At 36.0% G+C, this 21,277-nt stretch overlaps 1 pseudogene; it reads right to left on the bottom strand.

The window, feature by feature from the left end:
* Nucleotides 1-2,511: 2,511 nt before the first annotated feature.
* Nucleotides 2,512-21,083, bottom strand: LOC106308946 (annotated as a pseudogene).
* Between the last annotated feature and the right edge of the window lie 194 nt (nucleotides 21,084-21,277).

Genomic DNA, 21,277 nt, shown 5'->3' with positions numbered 1-21,277 from the left:
AAATAACAGCATAGAAAACTATAAAGATCACCCAGTAAGAAAAGAATAAAATAGTGGTATCTACAGTACTGATCGTCTGATTGGTAACCATGTAGTAATCAGGTAAAGGTGCAAATTATTAATCCCAAAATAGTAAGAATTAGTGGTATGAGCCCATTTAGACATAAAGCCCATTCCAATCGGATTCTTTGTGAAGCAGCGAAACGCAGTGGTTTGGTGTTGCGTCATTTGAACGGCTATATAATAAACCGAGAGCGCTCTTTCTTCCCTTGGGAACCAAGAAAGGTCTTTCGCTATCTTCAAAATTTCGCAAGATGTCGAGAATGGGTATGAGAGTGAAAACAGGGATTGAAATTGCCATAGATTTTTTGGGCAGAATCAGAAAGAAGAAGTAAAGAGAAAGAGAAAGAGCCATCATAGTCTACAGCGGTCGTTAACTCCAACGCTAGTCCGGTTCCAGTTGCACATACATGGTTCCAGCGACTTTTCAAGAGGGACTACAACGTGAAGGAGAAGATAGATCAGGCGATGCCACCGCACCACACCACCCTGGCCGAGGCTGATGTGATGCCTCCCGTTTCCGCAGTTGAATCCTCCGCACAACACGATCCCCGCCGAACCTCCTGTTCCCGTTCCTCGAAGCCACCACGTTTCTTTGAAGTCCACTTTCTTTTTTGGTTTCTTGATCAATGGCAAGTACAATTGTAAAAATGGATTTTTTTTCTTCATTTGTGTATAATATGGAATAAGAAGACTACGTTCAGAGAAGTCAACAATGATTCAAATACATCATAGTACATCTTTCTCAGCTGAAATCATCCATGACTACAATTTAACTTTTCTTTCAGTGTAATATTATCTTCCGTAAGATTTGGTTCAAGTAGTTTAAAATTTTCGATTCACAAAACATTCCTTGAATAATAACAATTAAGAACCATGAGATAACATGTTTATGTCAGAAAAGAAATCTATGAGAGTTTGTTTCTGACACAAACAAAAATAGTTCAGAATATCATACAACACGAAGATCATGTAAGTCATTGTAAGACTTTATTTGAGATCATATGTCTAAGTACACACATTTCTAATCATTTTTCTTTAAAAAATGGTAACTTCAAAGACAGTATTTCATTTCGTTTCTCTAGGCAAACTTGTCAATAAAACAAAAACATACTTGTGAAATAATGGTACATAGGAACTTATTGTATTCTTCAAAAGTAAAATTGTTTTGTAAACTTATATTGTGAGAAAATGCAACAATAATTCAGATACATCTTTCTCAGCTGAAACCATCCATGACTGCGATTTAACTTTTCTTTCGGTCTAACATTCTCTAGTGTAAGATTTTGATTCAAGTAGTTTAAAGTTTTGATTCACAAAACATTCTCTGAATCAATAATAACAATCAAGAACCATGAGATAACATGTTTACGTCAAAAAAAGAAATCTATGTAAAGTGTTTATTTCTGATACAAACAAAAATAATCCATAATATCATACAACACAAAGATCATGTACATCACTGTAAGACTTTATTTGAGATCATTTGTCTACCTACACACATTTTTAATCATTTCTCTTTTAAAAAATGAAAACTTTAAAGACAATATTTTATTTTATTTCATTTTTCTAGGCAGACTTGTCAAAAAAAATTGTGAAAAATACATAAGAATTGATTGTATTCTTCAAAAAGTAAAATGGTTCGAAAACTTATATTGCGGGACAATACAACAATGATTCAGATACAACATATCATCTGATTTTAAAAAATGTAAATATTGTGAGAAATCAACAATCTTCTGGACTATATTTACGAAGTGATTTTACCACATGTAATTTCTGCAATGAATTTCACAAAACAAATATGACATGACTACTGAAATTGATGACATGGCTTCCGAAAAAATATGACATAGATAATTTTATTTAATGTTGATTTATATTTTTGGCAAACTTATTAGAATATGATAAAAATTCATATATTATATTTAATATTGATATTTGTTTTTGGTAAACTTTTTTAAAATATGGTAGTAATTCATACATCATCTATAAAATAAATATATTCATATATAACATTTCAAATTTCGAAATATTATTATTTTGTAAACTTATACAATTTGTATTACTAAAAGTTTCGATTTTAAATATTACTAAAAGTTTCCAGATTAGTCTTATATATATACAAATTTTATAAATATTGTTTAGATTAAATATTTGAAAAATTATACAATTTTATATTATTTTTATTAGTTTTATACAAATAGATTTAATATATATCAAATCTATAATAAATATTAGTAAGAAAATATTAGTAAAAAAAAAGTAAAATCTATAAAATTTAATAAAATTTATTTTTAAATATAAGTTAGATTTAAAAAAAAAATTACTACACATGGTGCAGGAAAACACCTAGTGATTCAGATACAAAAAGTAAAATCTTTCTCAGCTGAAACCATCCATGACTAGGATGGTGAAGAAGTGTGTATGGGGATCATTCATCAACTGAGTTTATTGCTTAAGAGGAGCTTTCTTCTCTCTGTCTGCAATTCTAGCAGGGGCATTTGAGTGCGACTTGAACCTGCCTCTTCCTCCTTCTTCTCTCTCCTACAGATTCCAAAATCAACAGTATAAGTTTAGATATAGTCTCATCATCATGGTTTAGAGATTTATATTATATAAACTTGAGTCATTAGTCTGTGTTGATGGGAATATTTCCCTTTTGTGTACCTTTTTCTTGACAACCTGAACAACATCTTCGTCTTCAAGATGCTGAGAAAGACCACAATTTTGAGGATTGTGCCTTGCGCTTGTGCCCCACACAAGGGCATACTTCATATCCTTCACCAGAGTTCTGTGGACGTGGTTACAGAAGTCTTCAACCGTGCATCCACCTCGATCCTGATGAATCAGATAAGTAATCCAAGATTGATATCACTGATATGAACGAAGGGGAAAGAACACTTACAGATGAGAGGACAAAAGGCTCGTCGAAATCTGGTTGCTGGCCTTGAGGCTTCGAGTAAACTCTTACAAGGCCCATTTCGTCCCACATCCTTGCAAGTAGTCTGTCTAAGTTAAGCTGTTTCAAGCAACAGTCATTCACCGTTAGACCAGTGAGGGATCAGAATGCACAAGGAAAATAAAACAGGACCGAATTCGAGTTTTAGCATTTGCCATCCTTGCCTTAAGATTGCAGCTAATAACAATGGAATTTTGCTGGGCGTCCACATCATCAATTCCAACAACATCTATCTTGTTGTAGACATAAACACACTTAATATATTTGCGGTTGCCTTCAATGACATGGATAAAGTCATCCACTTTGGCATTCTCACGAAACAGCACCTGCAATACTCACCACTAAATTCATTTAGACGTTATCAGCGAAGGCAAAACAAAACTACCATTAGAAGGCTTTAAAAAAACTGACAAATGTGAAAGTCTGAAATATTCAATTCTACTTTACATATAGAAAGGCTTCAAATAAACCGACAGATCTCTGAAGCATTTCAGAATATTATTTGTAACACTCAAAGAAGACATGAAAAAAATATGAAAACAAACAGAATTACTTATGGTAACATTACTCAACGTTTTCTTTTCTAGATTTTAGGAGTTGACATATATATTATATCATACATTAAGATTGAAGTCATAAAGAGTCAAGTCCAATTCTATGTATTATATATTATATATAAAATTTATAGGCAAACAAATAGATCGAAGTTCATTTTTCAATAGTTGGATTTTCTAATTATTATTATTCCATCTTAATGGGTTTTTGTTTATTTCTCTTTGTAATATTAGTTTTTACCTTCTCTTGAAGATTGAAAGTTTATAACAAATGAAAATTGAAGACGAACAAACAATAGTTGTGTTTCCACTCTCCATAATATGTAATACTTTACTCGTAGACAATACAAAAAGTAAATTAATTTATTTCTATAAGTATCAGTTGTCCATCATGCCTACTCATTAATATTTATCTTGATGCTACAATCTATCATTAGTGATGTTTTTATTAAAAATGATAGCTAAATCACTAATATTAATTTTGATTGTGAATGTTAGTTGATTGAGTAAAGATTTATTACATATTATTGGCAACTTTGCTTCTTTTCTTTCCAACAAATTCTTAGCTAGTTCAAGAATTCATGCATGTTTTTCTCGTACATTACCTATAATAGACATAACAAGTTAATCAAAGATCAATTATGTCCACTTTCAAACATTTGGTTCAATAGTTAATATATACTATGTGAGCAAATTGGTAAATCTTACGATACTAAAAGTAACAAATCAAGCCCTCTGAGCTATGCCACGTCGGATCAGAAAATCAGCCAGTAAGAATGCAGTAATCTTCCACGTCATTAATGAGTTACTTTGGTTTGGGCCTCCGGTGTTTTCGGCCTGTCTGTTCTGAAGTCTAAAGCCCAGATTGCGCAACTGATGGCCAGATGTGTTACGCGATGTATGTCGTAAACCTAATTTCGTTCGTCGCCCACCTTTCGACTTCCACCTCTTCCATTTCTCTCCTATCCAGATTCGTTTCGACGAGTAATTTCACTACTAACTGCTCTAATCAAACCTGAGATTGAACTCATTCAATGGATTCCTTTCATCTTCTTCTATATTTTTTCTATATATAAATCTCTTTTCCTAGCTTATGTCTCCATCAAAGTTCATAAGATTCTCTCATTTACTCATCCCGATGGAACCCACCGGCAACTCTACCGTCTCTAGCGATCGCAAGCCCATCAAGAAGACCGTCGCCTCCTCCACGACTGCGAAACCAAATGGGAAGTCCACTACTTCTTCCGCGATTGTGATGAAACCTAACGAGAAGACTGATGTTTCATCTGCCAACCCGATGAACCCAAACGCTATTACCGCTCTCCCCTCCGCGCATGGTGATCAAGTGATGTTGTTCAGAGATGTTTCGCTCGGCCCACGCGAAGCTGAGTTGATGTTTCGTTTGATTCACTTCTGGGAGGCTCGAAATCCAAAGATTAAGATCCTCATTGGACAAGAGATGCTCCTTATCGACGAAGAGGTTTGTCTACGGATCTTAAAACTTTTGGCTCTTGCTTTGATATTGCTCGATTGAGAAAGTATTTATATTAATCGATAATTTGATTTTGTTACAAGGAACTGTCATTCAAGGTTTTGTTCCAGCCGGGCGTGTAGGGACATATAAACTGATAGCTGGTTCCGTCTATAAGTTGAGCAACTTTTTTGGATCCAGAAGCAAGGTTCAGTATCGAGTTGCTGATCATAGCGCCACCGTCTCATTCACCTGGAATTCTGCTTTAAATGTTCTTGAGAACCCTCCAGTTCTAATTCCAGAAGATAGGTTCAGGTTCCACAGCTATGAAGAGTTTAAGGCCAACTGTGACTCCAAGGGTGATCTTTATAGTAGGCCATGTTGAACTATGTCAGTGTTTACGCTTAGTTCTTTAGGTTATAATTTTGCTATCTATTTAGTGTATTTTTTCTATTTGAACATTTGATGAACAATTTATAGACCCGTTGGATTTATTATTGTAGTATAAGTTTGATGTTTGCGGATTTAAATTATTCTCTTTCAGATTATGTTGGTCACATGAAGCTGGTGAATGGGCAGACTGTCACTGAACATACTGTTCTTGACGAGATTGACATAGCAGAGAAGCGTCATCTATGTGTTCATGTTCAGACACATGAGTAAGTTTATCCATTTGTTAGTCGCAGTCATTGTGTGTTGTCCTTAACACATAATCCACCTTGTGTAGCGAACCAGTGATGAAGCTCTACTTATGGGATAAGGCTGCAACCGACTTCTGCCAGAAATTCAAATTGTATGGAAGCACGCCGAGCGTTCTGTTGGTCACTACAGTTAACCCTAAACATCTTGGAGGTCAGCATATCTCTTATAAAAATCATGCTCAATTTCATAACTTATCTATGGTAGATGATAACTGTTAGGGAATTATACTATAATTAGATGAGACAGTGGTAAAGCTTGGTATGTATAGTCACATTGGTTCATCTGTTATGGTCAGGAACACTTGCTCTCACTACTATGTCATCGTCTCGAGTGTTCATGGATGCTGATGTCCAGCTTAGCAAGGACTATCTTGAGTGGTAGACATTTGTGTATTCAGTTATTTTTCAATCAAATTTTGCGACTTCAGCTCTAACATATTTTGGGCTTCCGCTTTTTCAGGTTGAGCTCCAACTCTGAAATTGCTAATAAGATTGCTGCTGAGGTTGTCACTAAGCCTGAGCCAGTGACACTTGAGGAGCTATTCTCATACATCAGGCGGGAAGCTTTTAAGGTACGAGAGTTGTTCTGCTTCTTTACATTCGTTTCCATACGCTTGGTAATTTACTGAAGCTTATTTTTTCCACAATGAAGGTTGCTTGGTTTGAATGCACTGCAATTATAGATGATGTTGTCCAGGGTTCTGCTTGGTATTACATTTCCTGCGGTGGATGTAATAGTAAGGCAGTCAAAGGGCATACCTCCTTGATTTGTAACAATAAGAAGTGTGTGATAAGAGAAGTCACAGGCGTTGCTCAGTAAGTGTCGTGCTCATAGTTACGTCTAAGTTTTGGCAGCGCTAATAGCTAATCTTCTTTCATTGCAGATACCTCACGAGGATTTCTGTTTATGATAAGAGTGAGCAAGCAGTTTTGTCATTCTTGGTGATGCTGGCAAGGAGTTGACTGGGAAACATGCTCAAGAGTTAGTTGCTAATTACTTTGAGGTAACTTCCGACCTCTCTATACATAGACCCGTATTATTTGATCTCATTTATATTTTTCTTGAATGGTAGACTAATGAAGGCGTAGGAGTTGACGCTTGCGTGTCGGTGCCGCAAGCATTGCTTGATACAATAGGGCAGACACACAAATTCATTGTGAAAGTCTCGGATCATAATTTGACAGGCAAGACTCAGACCATTACTGTCACAAAGATACTCCCACCAGAAGTTCCATTCCAGCATCATCTGATGGTATTTCGAAGACTGGGGGTGATAAATTTGGCTTTGAAGATGCTGTTGTTGATAGGGCTACAAAAGCCTCTGAGATTCTTGAGTCAGACGAAACCAAGCGTTCCAAGAGTGGCTAATATGGCTTCAGATTATCCTCCTGTGCAGTGATAGTTTTTGCTGCATTCAAATAATGTTTTTAATTATGTTTTCCTTAATGACTTTGTCTTCTTTTCATTTCAAACTTCAAACTTCAAACCTTTGTCCTTTTATGTTATTTGAATCAAGTTTTTGACTTATGGTTTTACTTATCTATTTAAGGAAATTACTTATTCTATTATGATCTTTTAATATTATATGAAGATTAGCATAGTTTATTTTCATGCGGAGACCACCACCACCACAAGTATCACCTTGAGTGATTAAACCTTCGATTTTAAAACGCTGATCAGCCATTGCTATTTCTCCAGATTTAATTTTTTTTTGTTTCCCTTAATTCTCACAATTATATATGCTGCTAAAATTACAATATTAACTTTCCATATTCGTGACTCATATTGTCCGTATGGCTACCACGAGGTTTACTCATCTAATTAACAAAACCCTTAAACTCAACTTCTTGCCATTAGACAAACATCACGTTCACGCGTTCGGCGAGGAAACGAGTCGTCTCCATCATGACATCCTTGAAGAGTAGTTCACCATTGAAGAGGTAATATAATCTCTCTCATAAGCGCTCTCCATTTTTAAACAATGATCTACTGAGATAAGATTATACACACATGTGTGCATCTACAGAAACCCATGGATACGACGACCTTTTCGCATTAGTGGATTTACTAACAGACATGTTCAAAAAATATCACCAACCCCAATAGCAGTTCGTATTAGTAACCTTTGGCCCATCGTAAGTGAAGCCAACGACTTGCTCGGCACCGGCTTCCTATGTTTTAACTTGGAGGTATGTTGTTTATAATTTTGTTTATGGCGTAACGAATATGTAGTGCGGAGTATGTCCATTTAAAAAAAAAAACTATAATAGTTTTGTAATATTTAATATTTATTCCAAATATAATATCTTAAGGTAGTTGTCATTTATAAGTTTATAATGAAAACACCAGTAGAGTTTTTATGTGTTTATACAAAATTTATACACTAGGTTAAGACCTGCGCCTTGCGCGGGATCAACATTATATATAAAAATTATTTTATGTATTAAATATTTTTACATATTATGAAATAATTAATATATATTAAATAATTAAAGTTCAGTAACTATTAAATATATAATTAAATTGATGCGAACATATAAAACAATTTTATTAATCCAATTTTTTTTTTATATTTGATAGGATATGTAATTAAATTTAAATGATACTAACATAGATAATATATCTTAATATATTTTTAATATTAATGTCTATTAAATCAAAACTTTTATCAAAAAAATTGTTCAAAGTAAATTTTGAAACTAAAATATAATATTTTCTATGGTTTATAGTTTGATTTAAAAGGATATATATATATTAATCTTACTAATTAATTAAATTAGACTTTTTACTTATATAATTTTTGTAATCATTTGTATTTTGTCATAACAAAATTTTCAAACCATGGATCATAAAATTTGAATGTGAGACTCTTAACAGTTTTAGTAATTTATAGCCGTTTGTAAAAATTGAAAATATAACATATAAATAAAAATCTAAATTTTTATTATATGGTTATTGTGGTTGTTTAATTTATTTAATAGTTTAAAATTAAACAAATATGATAGAAGATACACTATTTTTTTATCAAATCTTTATTATTCAAAATCATTAATTGCCATATATACTTTAGCCACATTAGGCAATTCCGTAAATTTTATTTAAGAAAATAATAAAATACATTAATGATGAATTTATTGTTAGTTTAATAAAAAGCTTATTATATAATTAGATGGAACAACATATTTCTCGAATGATTCTAAGAATCATTCTATTGATGACATGTGGTTACAAAAAAAAGTTGTAATGCTTCTCAAACAATATATAGGGGATATGGAGATTATTAATTTAGTCACGTACGTTTTAAAAAAACATTACTATTTAATTAATTTATGTATAATTTACAAATATATAAATAAACTATTCTCCGTATTCCTCATCTTTAATTACCATAGTTCTACAACAAATAATTTTAGTTGCAACTATATAAAGACACTATTATATAAGTTAAGCAAGATGACAGATACTACTCATAGAATATTTTAATATCATTCTTTAGAAATCTTAACTTTTAATGATATTTTTATGGAATTATCTAGATGCATATAATTGTTCCAGCCTTATAAAACTTAACTAAAAAATTGTAAAATGAATGTTTATGATTTTGTTATTTCCAGAATTAAGAAAATAAACTACAAAAACATATAATATAATTCGTATCACGTAATTAGATGATTTTAATTTAAATTATGGAAATGGGCTGGACCATTATTAAATCAAAATAAAGTAAACCATAATAATCCAAAACCCAACTAAATCTCGGGTCAGGCCAATTGCAATTTTATATGAAAACGACCCAAATGTTTCTGATTTCAATTGGGAAGTTTGAGTGCTTCACCTTCCTCTTAACGAGGGAAAGTCGGGAACCTTCGTCCTCCATCTCTCGATTGCGATCACATCACAACTCACCGCCATGACAGAACCGAGACATTCCCCTACTGATCGAACAAGACGTCGGAGGTTCAGTGAGATCGATTACTCATTCGGAGAACGCCATCAGTACCGACCTCAAGTTCCGTTCAAATCGTTCGATGAGAGCCTCCAAAGAAGCCTACGGTTGTTCTCCAGTACTGTTCCGGCCATCGGAGGTCCTTCTCGCCGTCATCATAATCACGAAGCCGCTATCGGGTACCTCTATCTTCCTCTCCGAGGCTTTGCGCTTCAGGGTTCTTTAGATCCTAAGGACCCTTCTTTAGATGATGCGTTTAGGGTTATCAATAGCATAGGATGGTCTTACACTGTGATGCATGTGCATCTGTTCTTCCCCACAGTTGTTAGAGAGTTTATCTCAAACAAACCCTTCAATGATGAAGGTGCTCTCATTCGGGGACATGTGTACCGCTTTACCCCTTCTGTGATCAACCAATTGATGATGACACCATCTGTTAAGCACTCTTTTGGGTGGAGAGAAGTTGTTCTGAAGCAAGCCATCTCACACCTCAATGGAGGCCAATGCTCCGGATGGACGGGGTTCAGTCTCAACTCTTTAATCAATCCTTTTCAAGTTCTATACCGCGTTTGTGAACTGAACTGGCTTCCAGGTCCTGACCCTGACACAATGATGAAAAACCGACTACGTGGTGTTGGTATGGTATTATTGTCTAGATCCAAAAAAATTCCAGAGTAAATTCACCTAACAATACGTATAAGAATGGGATCAGTGATGTAGTCAAAATATTTATTTAAATGCTTGAGTATATAATAGGTCCTGACCCTGACACAATGATGAAAAACCGACTACGTGTTCTTTATGATGTTGCCAGTCGCAAGCCAATTAAGATGACCAAGTGATCGAGATGACCCACCAAACAGACTGGGACACAAACCTGATCTTCCCAAACCTCATCTACCAACTCTTGATGCTTCAGAAGGAGGTTCCTTTGCTACCAGGTAATGAAGAACCTATAGGAAGAGGTCTCCCTATCTATGGGTTTTACAGATGACACAACTGGAACAAGAGGACGTAGAAGGCTGTATTAGTTTAGCAGCGAACTGATTTTTTGTTAGGTCCATCACTCTTTCACGAATGTGACTAATATATGATCTTTTTGTAAAATCACATATGGGTTTGGATGGTAAAAGACCGTAGGTTTTTGGTAAAAGACCTTCCGGATCCTCTAACAAACTGTTGTAGTGTAAAAGACCATAGTTTTTTGGTATGGTATTATTTTCTAGATCCAAAAAAAGTCCAGAGTAAATTCACCTAACAATACGTATAAGAATGGGATCGGTGATGTAGTCAAAATATTTCTTTAAATGCTTGAGTATATAATAGGTCCTGACCATGACACAATGATGAAAAACCGACTATGTGTTCTTTATGCTGTTGCCAATCGCAAGCCAATTAAGATGACCAAGTGATCGAGATGACACACCAAACAGACTGGGATACAAACCTGATCTTCCCAAACCTCATCTACCAACTCTTGATGCTTCAGAAGGAGGTTCCTTTGCTACCAGGTGATGAAGAACCTATAGGAAGAGGTCTCCCTATCTATGGGTTTTACAGATGACACAACTGGAGCAAGAGGACGTAGAAGGTTGTATTAGTTTAGCAGCGAACTGATTTTTTGTTAGGTCCATCACTCTTTCACGAATGTGACTAATATATGATCTTATTGTAAAATCACATATGGGTTTGGATGGTAAAAGACCGTAGTTTTTTGGTAAAAGACCTTCCGGATCCTCTAACAAACTGTTGTAGTGTAAAAGACCGTAGTTTTTTTGTATGGTATTATTGTCTAGATCCAAAAAAAGTCCAGTGTAAATTCACCTAACAATACGTATAAGAATGGGATCAGTGATGTAGTCAAAATATTTCTTTAAATGCTTGAGTATATAATGGGTGTTACAGTTGCTTACAAGTGCTTGACAAATTAGAATAATTATAAGATTTCAACATATACTGACCATGAACTAAGAAGAGATAATGCGTCTCTGTTTTTACTAGAAGCGATCGGTTGTGGAAAGAGGAGATATGCAGCTATCAAGATGCAGACGACATGGAAACTGGAGTATTTGACAACCCTCTTTCTTGCTTTGGTTGTGGACTCGGATGGCTCTTGTGAGTAGCTTATGTACTCTCTTTGTTTATTCCGTTTTTTATCGGTCTAAAAGACCAACGCTGATTTCTTTCTTCTGGGGTTTGTCTTCACACCTTTGTGGTACTATGCTACGTTTCTTTACTTCGGGAACTATTACCGCAGATATCCTAGAGAAAGAGCTGCCTTGCTGCTTCCTCAATCCTTGTAAGTTACTTATTATATGAATATTATGGTCATAGAGGTAGTTACTATATAGTCTGGAGCAGAGTACTGAAGATGTACCTGTTTTTTGCTTTCCGATGGTTTAAATATTTTTGAGTAATACAAGTAACTGTATATGTAAGCACACATTCCTATAAGTTTTGCGTTTAGCACCATTTACCAAAATAATATAACAACAGTTGAATCAAGAACTTCAACCATAACCATCCTTTTAAAAAGAGATGCATTACTCTGTACATATAAAAAGAGTTACAATACAATCTCACCAGAAAAAAACCATCTCAATACTAAAAAAAACAAGTTTGATTCAATTTAATAATATTATACGGAAAAATCCGGGTGTAACCCGGAAAAACCCTCTAGTTAATATAGAAAGAAAAACTACTTAGAGGATAAAATTTGTTACCCAATTGACAAACGTTAAACCGGTGTTCGTTCGTTGAGATCTTAACCAACACATGTAGATCCATCAGAGTTTTAGGAACTAACACCTCTATTCTCAGTGTTTCTTCTTTTTCTAAAAATCTATGTACAGTCAAATTTATGGATCTTTTCATTTTTGGGTCACCAGGTGTGTGCTTTAGTAGAATCCTCAACACCGGAGATGAATGCAAGCAATGTGATGGTGAACCCAAACGGTCAAAACCATCTCTCAAGACCATCACCAAGTTCAGAGCAGTTGGTTTCGCAGCCAACCGGTCCTCACATGTTACAACATATGACACACTACTAAAAGGCCCTTCAATACGAAAGCGACTGCTACGTTCTCATATAGATAGTTACAAATGAGAGTCCATAGTTTTTTTCTCTCTTATAGATAGTTTTCCTGGCTTTGATGTCTTATTAGATAAAGGTCAAATATACATTAAAAAGGGTAAACAATATCATATGGTCATTTATGGAGGCTGATAAGATTGACAAAGTTGACTAATGTTTCACAAAATGTGATATGAAATAATTTTGGGTTAGTCATATCAAACTGTAGTGGTAAAACAAATTCTAGTATAAATCTTAAGCACAAAGTGAAAGAACAAAGATGTAAATTATTAATAAAGGTCTAAACCTTTTATGTTTCAGAAGCAACATATCATATTCAAGTGAGGAAATAGCTAAAGAACATTCATGGGCATCAACAAAATTAACAAAGAAAACTATTATGCTACTATTGAAATCCATTATTTAAAAAAATATCCCCTAGAATCTCTTAAAGCCCTTAAAAAGCTGAGCTTTCTCAAAGCTCTCGTCTCTTTGTTTATTGGCACGAAAGACCTCGAGGTCCTTGTCTTACTGTTTGTAAAACACTTCAAACTCAGCGATAACCGGCTGATAGTAATCAGGGTGAGAATACATGCAATTGAACAGCATCCCCATGATTTGCTTACACTTGGTGCTACGAGGTCCTTCAAAATGCTCCAGAGCTTTAACAACATCTTTGCAGCCGCCTCTTCTCATGAACTCGAAATACCTAGCTTCTGCGGCTTCTTCATCAGTTGATGATTCTCCCGCGAATAGGCCATGCATGTTCTTTATCAACAATTCTCCATTAGCTCTCACAAGTTACATCATTCTCTGTACATTCAAATTTGTGGATCTTTTTCAATTTTTGGGTCACCAGATGGGTGCTCTAGTGGAATCCTAAAAACAGGAGACGAATGCAAGCAATTCCAAGGAAACTATTAGACAAGTGATGGTGAACCCACATCTCTTAAGACCATCACCAAGTTGAGAGAAATTGGTTTCGCAGTCATCCGGTCCTCACATGTACATATGACACACTACTAAAAGGCCCTTCAATACAAAAGCGCCAGCTACGTTCTCATATAGACAGTTACAAATGAAAGTCCATAGTTTTTTCCTCTTATAGATGGTTTTCTTGGAGTTGATGTGTTATTAGATAAGGTCAAATATACATTAAAAAGGGTAAACAATATCATATGGCCATGTATGGAGGCTGATAAGAATGACAAAGTTGATTAATGTTTTGGTTTGAGCTTAATTGATCTCTGTTATGTTTCTGAAGCAATATTAACAAACAAAACAAGTATTGAAATCCAATATTAAGAAGAAAAAAAACATCCCCTAGAATCTCTTAAAGCCCTTAAAGAGATTAGCTTTCTCAAAGCTCTCCTCTCTTTGTTTCTTTGCACGAAAGACCTTAAGGTCCTTGTCTAACTGTTCGACAGAAGCTTCAAACACAGCAATAACCGGTTGATAGTAATCAGGGTGAGAATACATACAATTGAACAGCATCCCAGCGATCTCCTTACACTTAGTGCTACGAGGTCCTTCACAATCTTCCAGAGCCTTAACCACATCTTTGCAACAGCCTCCTCTCAAGAACTCGAAATACCTAGCTTCTACGGCTTCATCAGTTGATGATTCTCCCGCTCTCGGTGGGAACAAGCCATGGATGTTCTTTATCAACAACTCTGCATTAGCTGTCATCGGATATGGCCAATCACTGAAATCTTCCGGTTTCTCTTGCTCCGGTTTTGCCGGCGGAAATTGGATGGATGACGCGATCCCCATTCCCTGAGATTCGATCCTATGGAATCAATTAACAGAGGAATTTGGTCAATATCACGAAGAATAAAAATATGCTATGAGGTTCTTCGTAGATTCTAAACAGGTTTCTTTGTTATAAACTTATAATGCAAAGAGAACCAGGGTTGCTGCCGAGACGCCGACTCTGTTACGTCCTACATTCTGGGCCTTTAGTGGGCCTTGAGATTGTAGTGTTCTGTGCTGTTGAGGAGTTTAGTAAAAGCCCACTACCTTTTTCCTGAAATAAAGAGGCAGAGTCATTGCGTAAGTCAGTCTCTGACTTTAAGTCTCTTATGATCTTGAATGAGAATTCGGCCAAAAAAATCACGAACTTTGCACGAATTGCCAAAAGAAACTTGTATTCGAGTCTGGCCAATAAAACTCTGAATTTTTGTTGACTTTTTTAGTTTATTAAGAAACTTACGATTGACAGACCAGATTAACACAATGTTAACTCACCGTTAAATACTGTCATTTAGTGAAACGACGTCGTTTCATCCAGTTGTTTTGTTTAAGACAAAATCTCAAGACGACGTCGTTTTGTTTAATTAAAATTGTTGTTGGTTGGACTCGAACTCCTGCACTCGTGGTCCTTAGGGGTTTTTTGCCACTGAGCTAGTGGACTTTTCAGAAGATTACCATACATATTTCTTTTTATTGATCAAAAAATGTGGATGATTGAAATAAAACAAAACGTAACCCTAATTTCTCAGAAACCCAAATCGATTTGGGGATTTTTCTCTGTGAAAAACCTAAGGCTCTGTAGTCTCGTGGTGTGAGGAGATGATAAAGACGAAGTTCACAAGGAATGGAAGGGAGGTAATGATTTGGGGAGGAGCGTTGAGGACTTTCGATTACGGGAGTGAAGAAGCGGTTCAACAGTCGAACAAGGATGGAAATGGTGGTGGGAGTGAAGAAGTGGTTCAACAGTCGAAGAAGGGTGGAAAAGGTGGTGATGGGAGTGTGTCTGAACCAAAGAGATCGGCGAAGAAGGGTGGAAAACGCGGTGCTTCTGTGAGTTTGTCATCGCCAGAGAGATCGAGGAAGAGTAAAAGAGTTGAAGGGATATCGATGTTGGCATCTACAGAGGCGTGGGACACAATATGGGTCGCCTGTGTCATCTCCGGAGAAGGTTACGAGGTGTGGGACACCATATGGTGGTTCAACTCCGTCTCCTAGACAATCGAAGAAGCAGAAGGTTACTGGTGGGTCAACTGTGTCTCCTCCTGAAAACTCGAAGAAGAATCAGGTAGATGGTGATGACAGAGAAGAATGTCTCCAGAGGGAGACAAATGAGATGAATCCTCCAAGTGAAGAAGAGGAATTTGGAAATATAGAAGATGATTGTAGGCGAGAATTAGAAGATAGTAGGCTTGAATTAGAGAATGAAAATGGTATTGCTGGCATTGAGGAAGAAAACTGTAGAGATTTGGGTGTACTGTTTGGTGATGAAGCAAGAAATGATGACTGTGAGGTTGATGAAGACGAAGGGGATGATGATGCATAGGATGATGATAAAATCCCTGATCATGTGTCATCAGATGATGAGAATGAAGAGGAGATGATACTTGCGCAAGCTTACAGAGCAGACATTGTTCCAGAGGAGCTCCTTCAGCTTGGCAAGACATTTTCAGATGCTGAGGACTTCAAGCATACTTGTCTCAGGTATACCCTCAAAACCAGATACAACATCAAGTACTACAGATCCAGTAGCTTGAAGATGGGTGCAAAATGTGCTGCTGAGATGAGAGATTATGAGGATCCATGTCCCTGGATGGTTTACTGTTCTTATGATAAGAGGAAACATAAGTTGATGGTAAAGACATACGTCAATGACCATAAGTGTGAGAAGACAGGGCATTCCAGGATACTTAAGAGGTCAGCAATTGCAAGTCTATTTGCTGAGAGGTTAAGGCTGAATCCTAAGATCACAGGGGGACAGTTGTTGGCTGCTGTCAGAAGAGATGGAGACAATAGGATTGTCCCTATTGCTTGGGCTGTAGTGGAGATAGAGAATGATACAAACTGAGATTGGTTTGTGAAGCGTTTGGCCTTGGATTTGGGATTGGAAGATGGGAAAAGCTTTGTTATAATGTCTGACAAACAAAAGGTAAACACTTTGTTTTCATGATTTTCTGTGAATGTTTGATTCTTGTTTCTGATTTTTTTTTGTTTCTGATCTTGTAGGGATTAGTGAAAGCAGTTCATACTTTCCAGAAGTTGAGCATAGGCAGTGTTGTCACCATATATATGAGAACTGGAGGAAAGGTGGAAAAGATCTAAGGTTACAAAGGTTCTTCTGGTTCATTGCAAGGAGCTACACTCCTGGTATGTTCAACTACAACATGGACGAGCTAAAGAACTATGATCCAGGCGCACATGCATCTCTGATAAAGACAAAGCCAGAGACTTGGTCTAGAGCTTTTTTCAAGATAGGCTCCTACTGCAATGATAATCTGAACAACTTGTGTGAGTCCTTCAACAAGACCATCAGGGAGGCTAGGAAGAAGCCTCTGCTCGACATGTCAGAGGAGATAAGGCGCCAATGTATGACTAGGAACTACAATAGGTCTAAGATGGCTACCGACAGGAAGACTAGGTTCACCAAGAAGACACATAAAGAGTTGGGATCAGTCCTGTAAATGGGATGATAGAGTGGCCTCAGACCAATAGATTAGGTGTGATTCCACCACCTAATCGAAATGGCAATCCTGGTAGGCCTAAAAACCATGATAGAAAGAAGGGAGCCAATGAGACAAGGTCTACTACCAAGCTGAGCCGTGTGAACAGAGTTATGACATGCTCTAATTGCAAAGAAGAAGGCCACTACAAGAATACATGTAAGAACGCTTCTGTTCCGAGTCCACCTAAGAAACCAAGAGGCAGACCAAGGAAATATCAGGTAAGGGTCTTAGTTTTTTAGCTATTGGTAATGTGTCTGAGTTTTTTGAGGTTATTGATAATTCATTTATATGATACAGGGACTACGTTTTGAAGAGTCACAAGCTCAATTCTCCCAAGCTCAATCCTCACAAGCTCACTCATCACAAGCTCAAGCATCACGATGGGAAGTTCCCCAATCTTCACAAGCATCACAGACAGGAGCGTGGAGAAGATGGTTCTCTTAGATCAATTTTAAATGCTTTTGGAACAAGAACTACTCTTTTGTTTTGTTGTGTGATGATGATGTTGTCTCTGTCGGAATGCTTATGTTTTGTTGTGTGATGATGATGGTGTCTTCTGGTTTATGTACTTCTTTTATTTTGCTGTTTTGTTAAACAATGATGATGGTTGTGTGATGATGATGGTTGCTGTTTTGTTCTGTTTTGTTGTGTGATGATCGATTTACAATAATGAAGTAAACAAAGTCTTACATTAACCATAACATAAACAGAGTCTTAAAACATTAGACTTACATAAACCATGAGTCCAAATCACTGAAACCATTAGAATTACACAAACATAGTCTCCTAGTAGCTATTCAAAGACAACACATTTCACAAATCAAACATGATCAACACAAGACATATCACAATTCAAAGACAACCCATTCCTAGTTGCCAATTTCTCATGATCAACACAAGACAAGAAACTGACGCCACCAGAAAACCCACTTTTATGATCACATTCAGCTTCCTGACATCTTTTTTCAACTCTTCCTCCACAGTTTTGAGGCTGTCGATCTCCATTTTTATTTTCCTCAGACCCGATGCAAAGCACTCAACTTTAGGCAATGCATCGTGAACCTCTTCGTAGACAGCTTCATCTACCCATTTATACAAGTGATCATGGACACAAATCATGAACATAATCTTTATGTTCAAACAATTTCTCACTACTTAGCCATTGAAGCTTTATGTTCAAACAATTTCTTAAACACAATCAATTGCACCCATAGTCAAATTAAACACTTACATTTCGAAACGTTGGGCATCTAAAGAAAGATCTTCCTGGATTTTCCTTCGTTTTTGATGTGTATATCTCAGTTCTTCGACCACAGCCGCATTGCTCCGGGATACCACGAATACCCATCGTATTCACAGACGAATCCTCACAACCCGAACTCATCATGCGATACTCAAAGAAGAAAAGGTGAGAATCGAGATTCTTAAGGAAGAAATTGAAGAGAATCGAGTTTGAATCGCGATGTTCTTTCTGGATTTATGATTTTGAGAATTTAGGGTTTATAGCCATCTGAGGAGAAAACGACGTCGTTTCTTTTTGATTCATTTAACTCGGATTCGAAGACAATAAAAAGAACTCTGTTCGTAAATCTATTGCAAAGTTCACTAGTTCAGTGGCAAAAACCCTTACCATTAAACTCGAGTGCACGGGTTCGATTCGATGGAAGCCCATATTTTTAATAACAAAGATATATAAAACGACGTCGTATACTTTAACACCCAAAATTAACGTCAACTTAATGTCGTCTAAATTATCTGTTAACTCAGTTAACAGTGTGTTAATCTGGCCAGTCAATCGTAAGTTTTTAATAAACTAAAAAAGTCAACAAAAGTTCAGTGTTTTATTGACCAGCCAATATGTCCAGGTTTTTTTTGGCAATTCGTGCAAAGTACGTGATTTTTTTGGCCGAATTCTAATGTATATCTTTCCCTACCATTTTCACATCTGATCCCATCTTCGGACCATTACTATTGACAAATTCATGTATTTGTGTACTCATATAACAAGTTTTACAAATGAAATAGTTATACAAATTTTTTTGCCCTGAAACCTTGTGTAACAATAGACAAAACTGCCATTTTTGGTTCGTTAGATATAAGTTCTTTGTTACATGTTTTGCATTAGAAGAAGAAGACGTTTTTATATCAAGAACCGTAAGCAACACACAATCCCAATAGGAATGAGAAGCAGCACAAACGAGGGATGAGGCAGTGGCGGAAGAATCAAGAGGGGTGTTGTGAGACCAACAAGGACAAGCGTTGACTCAAAACGGAAGTAACTTGAGCGGTTCACAGTATTCATCAGTGGAGCTTGAGCCGATCACAATATCAGGCAATGTCTCCAATGTGACATGTTCCTCCTGTTCTCCAGTCTCCTCCCCTGTTTCATACAACGAAGTCTCCTCCCCTGTTTCATACAATGAAGCACAATGAAACTAAACGGTAATAATGAAGTGAAATATATACAAGTCTAGAATCTAGAGATCCACAACAAGCTACATACCTCCTATAGATTCCCAATATAATACAAATCCTTCTCATTATCAAACTACTATCATCCACCCGAGTTTAATAACGAGATTACTGAAGTTGAAATCTTGCAGATATTCCCATTGACCCTGAACACTATCTTTTACTTGTACATATAATTCTGCAACAATCAAACACAGAGAGTAATCAATTATGTTGTTCAAACTCTGACTCAAGACTCGAATCTTATGCAATCAATCAAAAACAGCCAAATGGATAAAGTTACAATGATTCTGAAGCAATAATCAAAATCAATAAACTAAACCCGATACTTGATCTAAGTACCGAGTAAGTAAACATTCCTGAGCACACATGCATAAACGTGACGTTATTGACGTGATGGGTTTCTCAAATCAGACAAAGTCAAAGCGATCATAGCCACTAACTGAATCACATAATAAAATTAACCAATCCAGTACGGAAACGAGGAAACAAATTCATTTAGACGTCTGTCTGAAATATTTCAGAATTCTACTTGTAACACTCAAACAAAACCCTCGAGAAGCTTGTCTGAGACTGAACGGATACAAGATGAAAGTTGGAACATCGTACCTCAGCATTGTGGATTTTGTATTCATACAGGATTTGATAACAGAGCTTCTCATCAATGTGAGTCAAAGGTGCTGTGGTGTTGAAAGAGATACCACCAGTCACCAGTCTTTTTCTTTTTTAAAAGTAGATCTATTGTATAGAGAAAACAAAGCAAAAATGCAAATCAAGTTCCGGGGACCCGATAAGAACCGACCCGAATAGACCGGACCGATAAAAACCGATTTGTACCCGAAATTAAAAACATATATATCTAAAACTACGATGTTTTTGTGTTCTATTTTATATATATTATTTTATTATTTAGTTGAAATATCTTTTGTTAATATTTGTTATTATTTTTTAATATTTTTTAATTAATATGAAGCTTTAAAATGTAAAATTTAGAGTTTCAAAATATTTTATTTTAATTATTAATAGTTTCATTTAAGTTATTTTGTAAAATTTTTAGATATATATGACAAATATCAACTAAATTTGATGGAATTAGGTATGTTATGTTCTTTTCAGATCCTAAATACCTGAACCCGACCCGAACCCAAAAAGAACCGACCCGAATAGACCGGATCCGATAAGAACCGATTAATACTCGAATTAAAAACATGAATATCTATTTTTTAGCGCTGGATAATTATGTTATTACAACTATGATAAATATTACAGACGATTCTACAGCCGACAATTCTACCTGCCGTATGAGGATTAACGCCGACGATTCTACATCCGCCCTATGGAATCCTTGCTTGACGGTACTCCTTGTGTCATGCTGCAGATCTCTTGTAAGTCTTTTCTCCTATAATTCGCATAATTTCGCCTTCTCCGGGAATTGAAACTCAGACCTCTTGGTGTAGAAGCATTAATGAACCCTTGGTCACACCACTGGACCAAGGGGCTTCCACAAAACATGTATATCTAAAACTATGATGTTTTTGTGTTCTATTTTATATATATTATTTTAT

Source organism: Brassica oleracea, chromosome C8 (genome assembly GCF_000695525.1).
Source record: "Brassica oleracea var. oleracea cultivar TO1000 chromosome C8, BOL, whole genome shotgun sequence".
In the NCBI taxonomy this organism is placed as follows: domain Eukaryota; kingdom Viridiplantae; phylum Streptophyta; class Magnoliopsida; order Brassicales; family Brassicaceae; genus Brassica; species Brassica oleracea.
This window is presented reverse-complemented; position numbering and strand designations above follow the sequence as displayed.